This window comes from Bos javanicus, chromosome 9 (assembly GCF_032452875.1).
Source record: "Bos javanicus breed banteng chromosome 9, ARS-OSU_banteng_1.0, whole genome shotgun sequence".
NCBI lineage: Eukaryota > Metazoa > Chordata > Mammalia > Artiodactyla > Bovidae > Bos > Bos javanicus.
The window spans coordinates 54959869-54976971 of record NC_083876.1 but is presented as its reverse complement, the minus strand read 5'-3'; positions in this window follow the sequence as shown (position 1 = coordinate 54976971).

Here is a 17103-nt window from a genome sequence, read left to right as displayed (position 1 = left end):
CATCTTAAAACACGGAGGCTAATCTAGATCAGTGACTTTAAAGTATATTTTAAGGTCTACAGTGTAGGCTTGCAAGCCTCATAATGATTTAAAATACCACCGCATCGACTCACCAGAGGGATTCACGGCGGGTAAAGAATCCACCTGCCAATGCAGGAGACACAGAGGTTCAGGTTCAATTGGGTCTGGAAGATTCCCTGGAGAAGGTAGTGATACCCACTCCAGTATTTTTGCTGAGAAAATCCCATGGACAGAGGAGCCTGGTGGGCTGCAGTGTATGTGGGTTGCAAAGGGTCTGACATGATGGAGCAAATGCGAATGCACACTACTCACCAAAATATGCTGTCTTCTTGCCTTATGCTCCAGATGTGCTCTTTTCTTTTCTCTCCATAGCTGATTGTCCATTTATCAACTTATTTGCTGTCTGAATTAGTTTCTGAAAGCTATCATAACTAAATATCACAAACCAGTTCTCTTAAAAGACCAGAAATTTATTCCACCACAATTCTGGAGCCTAGAAGTTTCCTGAAATCAAGGTAACAGCATGACGATGCTCTCTTTGAAGGCACTAGGGGAGGAATCTTTCCTTCTCTTTTCTAGCTCAGGTGGTTTCCAGCAATCCTTGGCATTCTTGGCTTGCAGATACATCACTTCGCTTTTGTCTCCATCTTCATATGGTCTTCTCCCCCTTTTATATCTGTTTAGAAATGTTCCTCTTCTTTTAAGGATGGTAGGTGTTGAATTAGGATCCATCTTAACTTGATTACATTTGCAAGACCCTATTTGACTAATAATGTCACATTCACAGGTTCAGGATGGGCGTGAATGGGGTATGCCTTTCAACACAATACACTGTCTCATTGCATCATCATGAAAATACGATGCTCGATCTCGCCTGTTAAAAGTGTGCTCTTAACGCAAGGGGTGCAGGATTGATCCCGTGTGCCTCACAGCCAAAACAAAACACAACAAAATACAACAGAAGCGATATTGTCACAAATTCAATAAAGGCTTTAAAATGGTCCACATCAAAACAATCTTTAATAAAAAGTGTGCTCTTGATCCCATTTCCTCCACCAGCTTCAAATTTCTCTTCTTTTATTTTCAAAAACCTCTTTAAATACATTGTCTGCATTTGCAGCCTTTAATTTCTCTCCCTATTGTCTCATATTTGTCCCTAATATTTACTCTTAATTATAACCACCTCAGCAGGTCCTTTTCAGATCATGAATGGCTGGCATGTAGCTTGCTTCAATGGTCAATATTCTGTCTTTATTTGCTTGGCACTTGTTGGCATTTGACCTTGATATACTTTTTTTATTTGGCTTCTGGGACGCTACCACATCTTGATTTTCCTCAGATCATATGGGATGCTTCTTCTCAATGGTCTTTGTTTGCCTGATCTCTCAGTCTATTGGTAGTGAGTCCTGATGCTCAGCCTTTGGTCTTCTCTGGTGATTTCCAAGGTTTTAAATATTATCTATGGGTCAAGGATCCCTACATATTTATTTTTAATCAAGATCTTTTAAAAAACCTACAGACTCCTATATCCATTGGCTGCTTGAAAACTCTATTGCAAGTCTATTATGTATCTCAAGTCAGCATGAGTTAAAGATAATTCTTACTGACCCTCTTAAAAACATTCTCCACTGGCAGCGTTCTGTATCTTGTTTTAGATAAATCCATTCTCCCTGTTGTTCATGTCAAAAAAAAAAGAAAAAAACTTGAAGTTAAATAAGATTCCTTCCTTTCTCCATTTGCCTACTTTATTCCATCAGGAAGTCAAAATTAATATGGAATTTGGCTACTTTTCACCTAGTCTGAGGCATCATCATCTCTGGCCTATTTCACTGCGGTTGCTTCTGAGTTGATCTCCCTGATTCTTCCCTTGTTCTCTTACAAGCACTTATCAACACAGCAGTAGGGATGATCTTTTAAACCACAACCTGATCTTATCATACTGTTCCACACTTACCCTGCTCCACATCTCACTAACTAAATACCAAGTCATGTAAGGACATTTAGGCCTGTGAGATGCTGATTCTCATTATCTTTTGACCTCATTCCTTAATTCCTCTTCCAATCACTCATCTACAACTGTGTTGGCTTCCCTGCTGATTCTCTAACATGTAAATCATGCTCCCATTGTAGAGTCCCTGTGTTCTGTCTAGTATCAGTTCAGTCCCTCAGTCGTGTCTCACTCTTTGTGACCCCATGGACTGCAGCATGCCAGGCTTCCCTGTCCATCACCAACTCCCAGAGCTTACTCAAACTCATGTCCATTGAGTCCGTGATGCCATCCAATCATCTCATCCTCTGTAGTCCCCTTTTCCTCCTGCCTTCAAACTTTCTCAGCATCAGGGTCTTTTCAAATGAGTCAGCTCTTTGCATCAGGTAGCCAAACTATTGGAGTTTCAGCTTCAGCATCAGTCCTTCCAATGAATAGTCAGGACTGATTTCCTTTAGGATGGACTGGTTGATCTCCTTGCAGTTCAAGGGACTCTCAAGAGGCTTCTCCAACACCACAGTTCAAAAGCATCAGTTCTTTGGCACTCAGCCTTTTTTATAGTCCAACTCTCATATCTGTACATGACTACTGGGAAAACCAAAGCTTTGATTAGATGGACCTTTGTTGGCAAAGTAATGTCTCTGCTTTTTAACATGCTGTCTAGGTTGGTCATAGCTTTTCTTCCAAGGAGCAAGCATCTTTTGATTTCATGGCTGCAGTCACCATCTGCAGTGATTTTGGAGCCCCCCAAAAATAGTCTCTCACTGTTTCCAGTGTTTCCCCATCTTTTTGCCATGAAGTGTTGGGACCAGATGCCATGATCTTAGTTTTCTGAATGTTGAATTTTAAGCCAACTTTTTCACTCTCCTCTTTCACTTTCATTAAGAGGCTGTTTAGTTCTTCTTTACTTTCTGCAATAAGTGTGGACTCATCTTCATATCTGAGGTTATTTCTATTTCTCCCGGAAATCTTGATTCCAGCTTGTGCTTCATCCAGTCCTGCATTTCTCATGATGTACTCTGCCTTTTACCAAAATATCTGAATTGGTAATTCTCACATTCTGCAAATTGTTGCACAAATGTTATTCTTTCAATAAGTCAGTTCTAGCCTAATTTTCTTTTTGCTCATCCTACCACATATATGGTGCCATCTCCATGCTCAATTGACTCCATTTTATTTTACATTTTCATATATACGGCACACTTGTGTGTGTATATATATGTATATATATATATATATACACACTAATATAAGTACATATTCATGTATGTATATTTGTCTCCTTAGAAAAACTATACATTCACTTCCTTATTATGTTTGCCATATGTGGGTAGAAATTTTTGTTTGTTTTATTCATTAATGCATTACAAATATCTAACCAAAGGAGTGGTACACATTTACTATATAAATAAATGAACTAATTTTAAGGGGGAATGGAACACAGTTCCTCTTTCTATCATATGTTATGGGCTCTAGTTTCTCTATGTTCTTCTGCAGAGTGATTCCTAGAACTCAAAACTATGACATTTAATGTTTGTTATACTTGTATAATGTGTCAAGTCCCATGCTAAGCCATTTATTGACATGATATATTACTATCACACTAAAGCTTCTCTTTAAAAATCAGATCAGATCAGATCAGTCGCTCAGTCGTGTCTGACTCTTTGTGACCCCATGAATCACACTACGCCAGGCCTCCCTGTCCATCACCAACTCCCGGAGTTCACTGAGACTCACGTCCATCGAGTCACTGATACCATCCAGCCATCTCATCCTCTGTCGTCCCATTCTCCTCTTGCCCCCAATTCCTCCCAGCATCAGAGTCTTTTCCAATGAGTGAACTCTTTGTATGAGGTGGCCAAAGTACTGGAGTTTCAGCTTTAGCATCATTCCTTCCAAAGAAATCCCAGGGCTGATCTCCTTCAGAATGGACTGGTTGGATCTCCTTGCAGTCCAAGGGACTCTCAAGAGTCTTCTCCAACACCACAGTTCAAAAGCATCAATTATTCGGTGCTCAGCCTTCTTCAAAGTCCAACTCTCACATCCATACATGACCACTGGAAAAACCATAGCCTTGGCTAGACAAACCTTTGTTGGCAAAGTAATGTCTCTGTTTTTGAATATGCTATCTAGGTTGGTCATAACTTTCTTTCCAAGGAGTAAGTGTCTTTTAATTTCATGGCTGCAGTCACCATCTGCAGAGATTTTGGAGCCCAGAAAAATAAAGTCTGACAGTTTCCACTGTTTCCCCATCTATTTCCCAAGAACTGATGGGACCAGATGCCATGATCTTCGTTTTCTGAATGTTGATCTTTAAGCCAACTTTTTCACTCTTCTCTTTCACTTTTATCAAGAGGCTTTTTAGTTCCTCTTCACTTTTTGCCATAAGAGTGGTGTCATCTTCATATGAAGTTATTGATATTTCTCCCGGCAATCTTGGTTCCAGCTTGTGTTTCTTCCAGTCCAGTGTTTCTCATGATGTATTCTGCATATAAGTTAAATAAGCAGGGTGACAATGTACAGCCTTGACGAACTCCTTTTCCAGTCTGTTGGAACCAGTCTGTTGGTCCATGTCCAGTTCTAACTGTTGCTTCCTGACTTGCATACAAATTTCTCAAGAGGCAGATCAGGTGGTCTGGTATTCCCATCTCTTTCAGAATTTTCCACAGTTTATTGTGATCCACACAGTCAAAGGCTTTGGCATAGTCAATAAAGCAGAAATAGATGTTTTTCTGGAACTCTCTTGCTTTATCCATGATCCAGAGGATGTTGGCAACTTGATCTCTGGTTCCTCTGCCTTTTCTAACACCAGCTTGAACATCAGGAAGTTCACGGTTCACATATTGCTGAAGCCTGGCTTGGAGAATTTTGAGCATTACTTTATTAGTGTGTGAGATGAGTGCAATTGTGCAGTAGTTTGAGTATTCTTTGGCATTGCCTTTCTTTGGGAATAGAATGAAAACTGACCTTTTCCAGTCCTGTGGCCACTGCTGAGTCTTCCAAATTTGCTGGCATATTGAGTGCAGCACTTTCACAGCATCATCTTTCAGGATTTGGAATAGCTCAACTGGAATTCCATCACCTCCACCAACTTTGTTCATAGTGATGCTTTCTAAGGCCCACTTGACTTCACATTCCAGGATGTCTGGCTCTAGGTGAGTGATCACACCATCGTGATTATCTGGGTCATGAAGATCTTTTTTGTACAGTTCTTCTGTGTATTCTTGCCATCTCTTCTTAATATCTTCTGCTTCTGTTAGGTCCATACCATTTCTGTCCTTTATTGAGCCCATCTTTGCATGAAATGTTCCTTTGGTATCTCTGATTTTCTTGAAGAGATCTCTAGTCTTTCCCATCCTGTTGTTTTCCTCTATTTCTTTGCATTGATCGCTGAAGAAGGCTTTCTTATCTCTTGCTATTCTTTGGAACTCTGCATTCAGATGCTTATATCTTTCCTTTTCTCCTTTGCTTTTCGCCTCTCTTCTTTTCACGGCTATTTGCAAGGCCTCCCCAGACAGCCATTTTGCTTTTTTGCATTTCTTTTCCATGGGGATGGTCTTGATCCCTGTCTCCTGTACAATGTCATGAACCTCATTCCATAGTTCATCATGAATTCTATCTATTAGATCTAGGCTCTTAAATCTATTTCTCACTTCCACTCCATAATCATAAGGGATTTGATTTAGGTCACACCTGAATGGTCTAGTGGTTTTCCCTACTTTCTTCAATTTAAGTCTGAATTTGGCATAAGGAGTTCATGGTCTGGGCCACAGTCAGCTCCTGGTCTTGTTTTTGCTGACTGTATAGAGCTTCTCCATCTTTGGCTGCAAAGAATATAATCAATCTGATTTCAGTGTTGACCATCTGGTGATGTCCATGTATAGAGTCTTCTCTTGTGTTCTTGGAAGAGGGTGTTTGTTATGACCAGTGCATTTTCTTGGCAAAATTCTATTATTCTTTGCCCTGCTTCATTCTGTATTCCAAGGCCAAATTTGCCTGTTACTTCAGGTGTTTCTTGACTTCCTACTTTTGCATTCCAGTCCCCTATAATGAAAAGGACATCTTTTTTGGGTGTTAGTTCTAAAAGGTCTTGTAGGTCTTCATAGAACTGTTCAACTTCAGCTTCTTCAACGTTACTGGTTGGGGCATAGACTTGGATTACTGTGATATTGAATGGTTTGCCTTGGAAACAAACAGAGATCATTCTGTCATTTTTGCGATAGCATCCAAGTACTGCATTTCAAACTCTTTTGTTGACCATGATGGCTACTCCATTTCTTCTGAGGGATTCCTGCCTGCAGTAGTAAATATAATGGTCATCTGAGTTAAATTCACCCATTCCAGTCCATTTTAGTTCTCTGATTCCTAGAATGCCGACATTCACTCTTGCCATCTCTTGTTTGACCACTTCCAATTTGCCTTTATTCATGGACCTGACATTCCAGGTTCCTATGCAATATTGCTCTTTTATTTTTATTTATTTTTTAATTTTATTTTATTTTTAAACTTTACAATATTGTATTAGTTTTGCCAAATATCAAAATGAATCCGCCACAGGTATACATGTGTTCCCCATCCTGAACCCTCCTCCCTCCTCCCTCCCCATACCATCCCTCTGGGTCATCCCAGTGCACCAGCCCCAAACACCCAGTATTGTGCATCAAACCAGGACTGGCGACTCATTTCATACATGATATTATACATATTTCAATGCCATTCATCCTAGCTTGCAGTTGGAGAAATAATAAAAAGATAAATATGACACCAAAAATCATACCCAGCAAGGGAAAGAGGTTTCAACTATTAGAGAACATTATCTTCACTCCTAATATACTACTCTGAATGTAGGCTTCTATTATGTGTGGCCAAAAATGAATGCATGTGGATACCAGTTTTTAAGAAAATATCCACAACTTAAGTTAATAAGACATGGGATTTATCATCATTTATATTTTCTTTATGATATTTTGTACTTATTTTTGGTTTGTTTATTAGGATACATTATGTAAAATCATGGTGATAAGCTAATAATAATAGACTTACCTTGAAATATGACAGGACTTTAAGTCTAAGAAATCTATTATATGCCTACTTATAGTCAGGTATTTTTCATAAGAGACTATTCAAATATCTTCACATAAGATACAGGCAAAATAAATCTGTGTATCATGAAACTGACCTTAAAGGATATTCTAAAAGTTTTCAAATATTTCACTTAATAGTAGAGTTAATACAACAACTCTGCAGATTTGGAAAGCCAATCCTTTTGCAGCATGAGGCTACTTAAATCATTACAGAATGAGTTTTAAAGCTGTCACAGACATCTTAATCAGGAGTCTATTTCAATATGAATAGACTATTTTCATAGTTATTTCCTGTAAATGCAAACAATCTTATTTTTATGGATTCCACTTATTCAAAAGCTGCTGAAATTGGACACCTGTGTTTTTTCCCATTTTACAAGGACATAGAAAGCCTACTCTTGTGTTACCTTCTGTTCTGAGCTACTTTTTAACCTTTAAATCTCAAATTGATGTTTTACTCTTAAGAAGTTGGTGACATTAAATAAGCTACACAATGGATTAGTTATTTTTCAAATGACTATAGTAAAATGAGTGGAAAATATGAGTGATTAGATTAACTTACTATATTTCTAATGCAATTGATATAACAAATGAGACTATATGGGTGTTTCTAGTCCTACACAGTTACAACAAGGTATTTCCAAATAGAAATTTAAAACCTCTTTATAGTAAGTTTAATTTTATGTTATTTATATTCTGAAATATTATTGCATATTTACTCTACTAGCTCCTTTGGCTGTTGGATTTCTAGAATGAGAGCTCAATTATGGCTAAAGATATTCTAACTCTCACTCTGCCATTTTGACTGCTTTCATCTTTGGAAAAATATCTTTCTGAAATGTGTCACTGTGGATCAAATAATCTATAAATTAAGGATCAACATGCCATGATTGCCTATTTTAATAAATCACATTTTATTAGAATACAGCTGAATCCATTTATTTATGTATTGTCTATGCCTGCTTTCTGGAGAAGGCAATGGCAACCCACTCCAGTACTCTTGCCTGGAAAATCCCATGGATGGAGGAGCCTGGTAGGCTGTAGTCCATTGGGTCACTAAGAGTCGGACACGACTGAGCGACTTCACTTTCACTCTTCACTTTCATGCATTGCAGAAGGAAATGGCAACCCACTCCAGTGTTCTTGCCTGGAGAATCCCAGGGACAGGGGAGCCTGGTGGGCTGCCGTCTATGGGGTCGCACAGAGTCGGACACGACTGAAGTGACTTAGCAGCAGCAGCAGCAGCATGCCTGCTTTCATGCTTTAGTGGCAGACTTAGAGAGTCTGGCCTGAGAAGCTTTAAATAGCTACTGTCTGACCCTTTACAGAAACTGTTTGAAAACCAGCCATCTTGAGAAAGAAGAATGGTCTAGATGATTTCTATGATTACTCTAAATTTTAAATCTCTACAATTCTATGGTTCTTTTTCTTTGATCACTACTGTTAAAAACTAATTACTTCCTGTACATTAGACTCATGGATGATTAGTTGGTATATTGAAAGGTGTAATGAACCACTACTGTCTTCAACAGTATCTTAAATGTTTTACAATCTCATTTTGAGGAATACAAGATGAATAACAGTGTGCAACTGGAAATATTAGGTAGCAGCTGCTAAGAAAGAATCACAAAACATGGGTATTAAGGAAAAATTCAGCATTGAGGAGAAAGACTGTTAGGGAAAGCTTTTAAGCAAAGGTGGAAACTGAACTGAGTTGAGAGTAAAGAAAATGAATATATTGACTATCTGTATATATATCACAGCTGTTGAAATAGGAAATTAGATGTATTATCTTTGATCCTGTGTGGTAATTATTAATATCCTAATTTTACATACAATTAACTTCTGTTCACATAGCTACTATAAGATGGAATTTGCTTTTCACTCTAGGTCTGCCTGTAACTTTCACATGTGTACATAGAAACTCAGAGTTTCACACAGGTGAAACTCTGTATCCAGGCACTCTTAAATTCTGATACTCTTTCTGTGGTTCCATGATAACACCACCCCACAATCGCATTCTTAGAGATTGCCAAGCTAGAATCTTGAATAAAGATTTTATGACTATTATAAAATGAAGAGAAATACGAATGTAGTATATCTATATATGTGCATGTTTATGTGTGATATAAAATGATATATTATATATTATATTTATACATATATACATATGTTCAAACATTTGCCCCATTGTTATAATTAAAATGTTTCTATTATTTAACAAGACTATAGTTTATATAGAGAAAGAACATCTTCAAAGCAATCAAAAAATAAAATACCCCAGATGAATTGAAAACAAGAGAGCACCCCAGAAAATTGCTATGGAAGAGATGCAATTTCCTTTCTTTCCTTTTTTTTAACTTCTTAATTCTAAGACAGGTGTGTAAAAATCATCATAGCTAATTTCTTGTCAAATGATTACTGTCTAAAACTGCTCTATATTTTTCTCAAGTTAAATTCAGTAACTGGAGCCAGGATGACTGTAAAGCTAGTAATTATTTCATATTTAAGTGTGCCATCAAATGCAAATTCTAGCATTCTTATGTGTCATTATTCCCAGTGACAGAAGAAAATGCAAAGGGATGGGGATGATAATCCCCATTAGTACAATGAACAAACACACAGGTGGAAAGTCTTCTTCACAAAGGCATTAGGAGAACTAAGTTACATTGTAAATAGAAAATGTTTTGTAAATATAACATACAAAATCATCAACATCATCTCTTGAGTGCAGAAAAAAAAAAAAAGAATATTGCTTCCTAGCATCTGAAATTGCTATTAAAGAGAAGAAACAGAGAAAGTGATGTAGAGAATGAGAAGCTTACAATGCTTATTCAGGAACTCCAACTACCTGGCCTAAATATTTTCTATGTGGTTTTGATAAACTTTTACTTAAAATCTAATTTTCAGTTCTGTTACTATAAGAGAATAAATATGATAGCTGTTACCCAACTGCATCAAAGGATTTAGTTTAAATATCTACTATGATGATTGATGTACAAAAATCTTTGATTAATCAAAATGCTTTAAGGATGCAATACAGCACAGTAATTGAAACATATCTAAATGACTTTGATTCTCAGAAGAAATTAGCTATCTAGACTATTATAATTATCAATGTAATGTTGTCCATATTGTCCAAATAGTCATCAAATTTATCCTGAGAATATAATATTTTACTATTTGAAAATGCTATACGTTTTCATTTAATACTCAGTTATGTCATTATCGATCTTCTCTGGTGGCTCAGATGGTAAAGAATCTGCCTGCAATGCAGGAGACATGGGTTTGATCCCTGGGTAGGGAAGATCCCCTGGAGAAGAGAATGGCTACCCACTCCAGTATTCTGGCTTGGAGAAATCCATGAACAGAGTCTTGCTGGCCAAAGTCCATGCGGTCACAAAGAATTGGACACAACTGAGCAACTGACTGTGTAATTAATGTAATTGCTATTGCTACAGATTGAATACTGCACATGCCAGCCTTGCTGAATTATTGTCATGTATCACCTCAATCAATAATTGCCACATCTGTTGAAGTGTTATAATTACTCAAGTATTTTTTTAAACAAATGTGTGAAAACTATTTTCACAGTTTGGAAAGAGCTTTTGACTTTTGGTAATGACAGAGTTCATTTGAGTTCAGTTCAGTCACTCAGTCACGTCCGGCTCCTGGCAACCCCATGGACCGCAGCATGCCAGGCTTCCCTGTCCTTCACTAACTCCCGGAGTTTACTCAAACTCATGTCCATTGAGTTGGTGACAGAGTAATCTTCTGTAAATTATAAGCTCTAAAAAATTAGAAATTCTAAAGAAGTATATGTAACAAAATACCCAAAGGTACTAAAGTGTGACTTAAAACCAGCAGAATCTGGAAAAGAATCAACATTGGGAAGAAGGGAATAGCTCTGAGTTTCTCAATTGGTTTTTGCCTAATGAAGGTCTACAGCCAGCACTCATGACAAGCAGCTAAAACTTAGAATTGGTGCTTTTGACTTTGGAAATTAGGGAACATATATGAGGGGTACTGTACCTTCCCTGGTGGCTCAGTGGTGAAGAATCTACCTGAAATGCAAGACACGGGGGGTCAATCTCTAGGTCCGGAAGATCCCCTGGAGGAGGGCATGGCAACCCACTCCAGAATTCTTGCCTGGTGAGTCTCATCAACAGAGAAGCCTGGTGGGCTACAGTCCATAGGGTTGCAAAGAGTTGCACATGACTGAAGCAACTGAGCACGCACATCAGGGGTATCACAGCAAATGGAATGTGAGGAGTGAAATTGGACAAAGGTAAAAAACAGAGAGAAGTGGCCCCAAATTCTATATGTTACCTTTTCCCATCTCTTTAGCTGATCTCTTTCTATGAATGCATGGGACAGACTCCAAGCAGGCCAACTATAAACAGTTGGATACTGAGGTCAGTGGCTGCACCCTACATATAAGATAGAGTTTGGAATTTCATTTCAGCCAAGGTAAAGGGCTGCTAAGGTAAACAAGCAAGAGAAATCTTAATATTCCACAGAGAAATATAACAGGATCCAGCCAGAATCCACTCAGGGTATCATTTAGTTTTCAGGATATGTTATAAAATTTCTAGAAGACATATATATCAAAAAGAAAAACAAGGGAACATGATCCATACCCATCATAAAAGGAAATTAATGAACAAGTCTAAAATATCCCAGACATTGGGACAGACAAATTAAGATCTCTGTGAGATATATGATCTAGTGAAAAAAGCCAAACAAAACACTAATTAAAATTGTGGAAAGGAAAAATACAATATCTAAAATTAGCATTTTACTGGATATTCTAGGGAATTTTTTATTTTATTTATTTATTTATTTTAATTTTGTTTTATTTTTAAATTTTACATAATTGTATTAGTTTTGCCAAATATCAAAATGAATCCACCACAGGTATACATGTGTTCCCCATCCTGAACCCTCCTCCCTCCTCCCTCCCCATATCATCCCTCTGGGTCGTCCCAGTGCACTAGCCCCAAGCATCCAGTATCGTGCATCGAACCTGGACTGGTGACTCGTTTCATACATGATATTTTACATGTTTCAATGCCATTCTCCCAAATCTTCCCACCCTCTCCCTCTCCCACAGAGTCCATAAGACTGTTCTATACATCAGTGTCTCTTTTGCTGTCTCGTACACAAGGTTATTATTACCATCTTTCTAAATTCCATATATATGCATTAGTATACTGTATTGGTGTTTTTCCTTCTGGCTTACTTCACTCTGTATAATAGGCTCCAGTTTCATCCACTTCATTAGGACTGATTCAAATGTATTCTTGTTAATGGCTGAGTAATACTCCATTGTGTATATGTACCACAGCTGTCTTATCCATTCATCTGCTGATGGACATCTAGGTTGCTTCCACGTCCTGGCTATTATAAACAGTGCTGCGATGAACATTGGGATACACGTGTCTCTTTCCCTTCTGGTTTCCTCAGTGTGTATGCCCAGCAGTGGGATTGCTGGATCATAAGGCAGTTCTATTTCCAGTTTTTTAAGGAATCTCCACACTGTTCTCCATAGTGGCTGTACTAGTTTGCATTCCCACCAACAGTGTAAGAGGGTTCCCTTTTCTCCACACCCTCCTCAGCATTTATTGCTTGTAGACTTTTGGATCACAGCCATTCTGACTGGTGTGAAATGGTACCTCATAGTGGTTTTGATTTGCATTTCTCTGATAATGAGTGATGCTGAGCATCTTTTCATGTGTTTGTTAGCCATCTGTATGTCTTCTTTGGAGAAATGTCTATTTAGTTCTTTGACCCATTTTTTGATTGGGTCATTTATTTTTCTGGAGTTGAGCTGTAGGAATTGCTTGTATATTTTTGAGATTAGTTGTTTGTCAGTTGCTTCATTTGCTATTATTTTCTCCCATTCTGAAGGCTGTCTTTTCACCTTGCTAATAGTTTCCTTTGTTGTGCAGAAGCTTTTAAGTTTAATTAGGTCCCATTTGTTTATTTTTGCTCTTATTTCCAATATTCTGGGAGGTGGGTCATAGAGGATCCTGCTGTGATGTATGTCAGAGAGTGTTTTGCCTATGTTCTCCTCTAGGAGTTTTATAGTTTCTGGTTTTACGTTTAGATCTTTAATCCATTTTGAGTTTATTTTTGTGTATGGTGTTAGAAAGTGTTCTAATTTCATTCTTTTACAAGTGGTTGACCAGATTTCCCAGCACCACTTGTTAAAGAGATTGTCTTTAATCCATTGTATATTCTTGCCTCCTTTGTCAAATATAAGGTGTCCATATGTGCATGGATTTATCTCTGGGCTTTCTATTTTGTTCCATTGATCTATATTTCTGTCTTTGTGCCAGTACCATACTGTCTTGATAACTGTGGCTTTGTAATAGAGCCTGAAGTCAGGTAGGTTGATTCCTCCAGTTCCATTCTTCTTTCTCAAGATAGCTTTGGCTATTCGAGGTTGAATTTTTTAGATTCACATCAGATCAGATCAGATCAGTCGCTCAGTCATGTCCCACTCTTTGCGACCCCATGAATCGCAGCACGCCAGGCCTCCCTGTCCATCACCAACTCCCGGAGTTCACTGAGACTCACATCCATCGAGTTAGTGATGCCATCCAGCCATCTCATCCTCTGTCATCCCCTTCTCCTCTTGCCCCCAATCCCTCCCAGCATCAGAGTTTTTTCCAATGAGTCAACTCTTCGCATGAGGTGGCCAAAGTACTGGAGTTTCAGCTTTAGCATCATTCCTTCCAAAGAAATCCCAGGGCTGATCTCCTTCAGAATAGACTGGTTGGATCTCCTTGCAGTCCAAGGGACTCTCAAGAGTCTTCTCCAACACCACAGTTCAAAAGCATCAATTCTTCGGTGCTCAGGCTTCTTCACAGTCCAACTCTCACATCCATACATGACCACAGGAAAAACCATAGCCTTGACTAGATGAAACTTTGTTGGCAAAGTAATGTCTCTGCTTTTGAATATGCTATCTAGGTTGGTCATAACTTTCTTTCCAAGGAGTAAGCGTCTTTTAATTTCATGGCTGCAGTTACCATCTGCAGTGATTTTGGAGCCCCAAAAATTAAAGTCTGACACTATTTCCCCATCTATTTCCCATGAAGTGATGGGACCAGATGCCATGATCTTCGTTTTCTGAATGTTGAGCTTTAAGCCAACTTTTTCACTCTCCACTTTCATTTTCATCAAGAGGCTTTTTAATTCCTCTTCACTTTCTGCCATAAGGGTGATGTCATCTGCATATATGAGGTTATTGATATTTCTCCCAGCAATCTTGATTCCAGCTTGTGTTTCTTCCAGTCCAGCCTTTCTCATGATGTACTCTGCATATAGGTTAAATAAACAGGGTGACAATATACAGCCTTGACGTACTCCTTTTCCTATTTGGAACCAGTCTGTTGTTCCATGTCCAGTTCTAACTGTTGCTTCCTGACCTGCATATATATTTCTCAAGAGGCAGATCAGGTGGTCTGGTATTCCCATCTCTTTCAGATTCACATAATTATTATTAATAATTGCATAGCTAATATACAGACTATTTGATTCTAAAATCAATGCTAACTACAACTTCATGCTATTTCCCAATAAAGTATATGCTCTTATACACTATTATTCACATGTGGAAACTGAGACTTGATAGATCAAACAATGTGCTAGATGATAAGGACAGAGTAGAAATAAATAAACAGAACCTACAATGTAGTGAGATATAGATGCTATACAGACACTTTCAGTAATTATTTCATTAAACAGTAGCTGCAAGTATAAAATATACGATCAGTTCAGTTCAGTCAATCAGTCGTGTGTCCTACTCTGTGACCCCATGGACCGCAGCATGCCAGTCCTCCCTGTCCATCACCAGCTCCCAGAGTTTACTCAAACTCATGTCCATTAAGTTGGTGATGCCATCCAACCATCTCATCCTCTGTCATCCCCTTCTCCTCCTGCCCTTAATCTTTCCCAGCATCAGTGTTTTTTTTTTTTTTCAAATGAGTCAGCTCTTTGCATCAGGTGGCCAAAGTATTGGAGTTTCAGCTTCAGCATCAGTCCTTCCAATAAGTATTCAGGACTGATTTCCTTTAGGATGGACTGGTTGGATCTCCTTGTAGTCCAAGGGACTCTCAAAAGTCTTCTCCAACACCACAGTTCAAAAGCATCAATTCTTCGGCACTCAGCTTTCTTCACAGTCCAACTCTCACATCCTCACATCCATATATGACCACTGGAAAAACCACAGCTTTGACTAAACAGCTTTGTTGGAAAAGTAATGTCTCTACTATTTAATAAACTGCCTAGGTTAGTCATAACTTTTCTTCCAAGAGGTAAGCATCTTTTAATTTCATGGCTGCAGTCACCATTTGAAGTAATTTTGGAGTCCTCCAAAATAAAGTCTATCACTCTTTCCTTTGTTTCCCCATCTATTTGTTGTGAAGTGTTGGGAACAGATGCCATTATCTCAGTTTTAAGTTTTATGCCAAATTTTTCACTCTCCTCTTTCACTTTCACCAATAGGCTCTTTAGTTCTTCCCTTTCTGCCATAAGGGTGGTGTCATCTGCATATCTGAGGTTTATTGATATTTCTCCCAGCAGTCTTGATTCCAGCTAGTGCTTCATCCAGTCCAACATTTCTCATGATGTATTCTGCATGTAAGTTAAATAAACAGGGTGACAGTATACAGCCTTGATGTACTCCTTTCCTGATTTGGAACCAGTCTGTTCTTCCATGTCGAGTTCTAACTGTTGCTTTTTTTTTTTTCTTTTTTTAAAAATTAATTTAGTTTTTTTATTGAAGGATACTTGCTTTACAGAATTTTGCTGTTTTCTGTCAAACCTCAACCGGAATCAGCCATAAGTATACTATTGCTTCTTGACCTGCATACAGATTTCTCAGGAGGCAGGTCAGGTAATTGATATTCCCTTCTCCTTAAGAATTTTCCACAGTTTATTGTGATCCACACAATCAAAAACTTTGGTGTAGTCAATAAAGTAAAAGTAGATGTTTTTCTGGAACTCTTTTGCTTTTTTAATGAGCCAATAGATGTTGGCAATTTGATCTCTGGTCCCTCTGCCTTTTCTAAATGCAGCTTGAACATCTGGAAGTTCATGGTTCATGTACTGTTGAAGCCTGGCTTGGAGAATTTTGAGCATTACTTTGCCAGCATGTGATATGAGTGCAATTGTGCAGTAGTTTGAGCATTTGTATGTAATTGTAAAACAGGGTGACTTAAATTTGAGACTGTAGAAAAGCTGTATAAATGACTCCTGCTTCTTCTCTGTATTTAGTTAAAAACTACTTATCTAAAATATGGTTAATTTTTAAAATCTCAAGTGTAAGTTTGTTCTGTCTAATGAATGCAAATTTAATTTCTCATTAGTTAGGAAAAAGACTTATCTTTGTTGCTATAGTGTATTCAGTGGTACCCTGCCAGATTTACAATATGTAAAGCATAATAATCTAAAAGAGGTTATCTGTAAGAAACAGAAAACCGTAAAAGAGATTGTAATAACTTTGAAGTACCATGATTATAAAAGTATTAGTTTGGGTTTCTAAGAAAAATATTGTTGAAATTGAGACATAAGTCTTCCCAGGTGGCTCAGTTGTAAAGAATCCACCTACCTAGGCAGGAGACAAAGATTCAATCCCTGTGTCAAGAAGATCCCCTGGAGAAGGAAATGGCAACCCACTCCAGTGTTCTTGCCTGGAAAATTCAATGGACAAGGAGCCTGGTTGGCTGAGGTCCATGGGGTTGCAAAGAATCAGACATACCTGAGTGACTGTGCATTCACCCACTGTACTGATGTCCATTCTAACTATTGGACAAATGTGACCTAATTACACTTAAAATATTTTTACACAGCAAAGGAAACCATATACAAAATGAAAAGATAACCCTTAGAGTGGGAGAAAAATATTTGCAAACAAAGCCTTTTTAAACTTATATAATCTTATGTACCCAAGTTTTCTTGTGAAGTTTTTAGAACTTCACCATGAAAGTGAAAGTGTTAGTC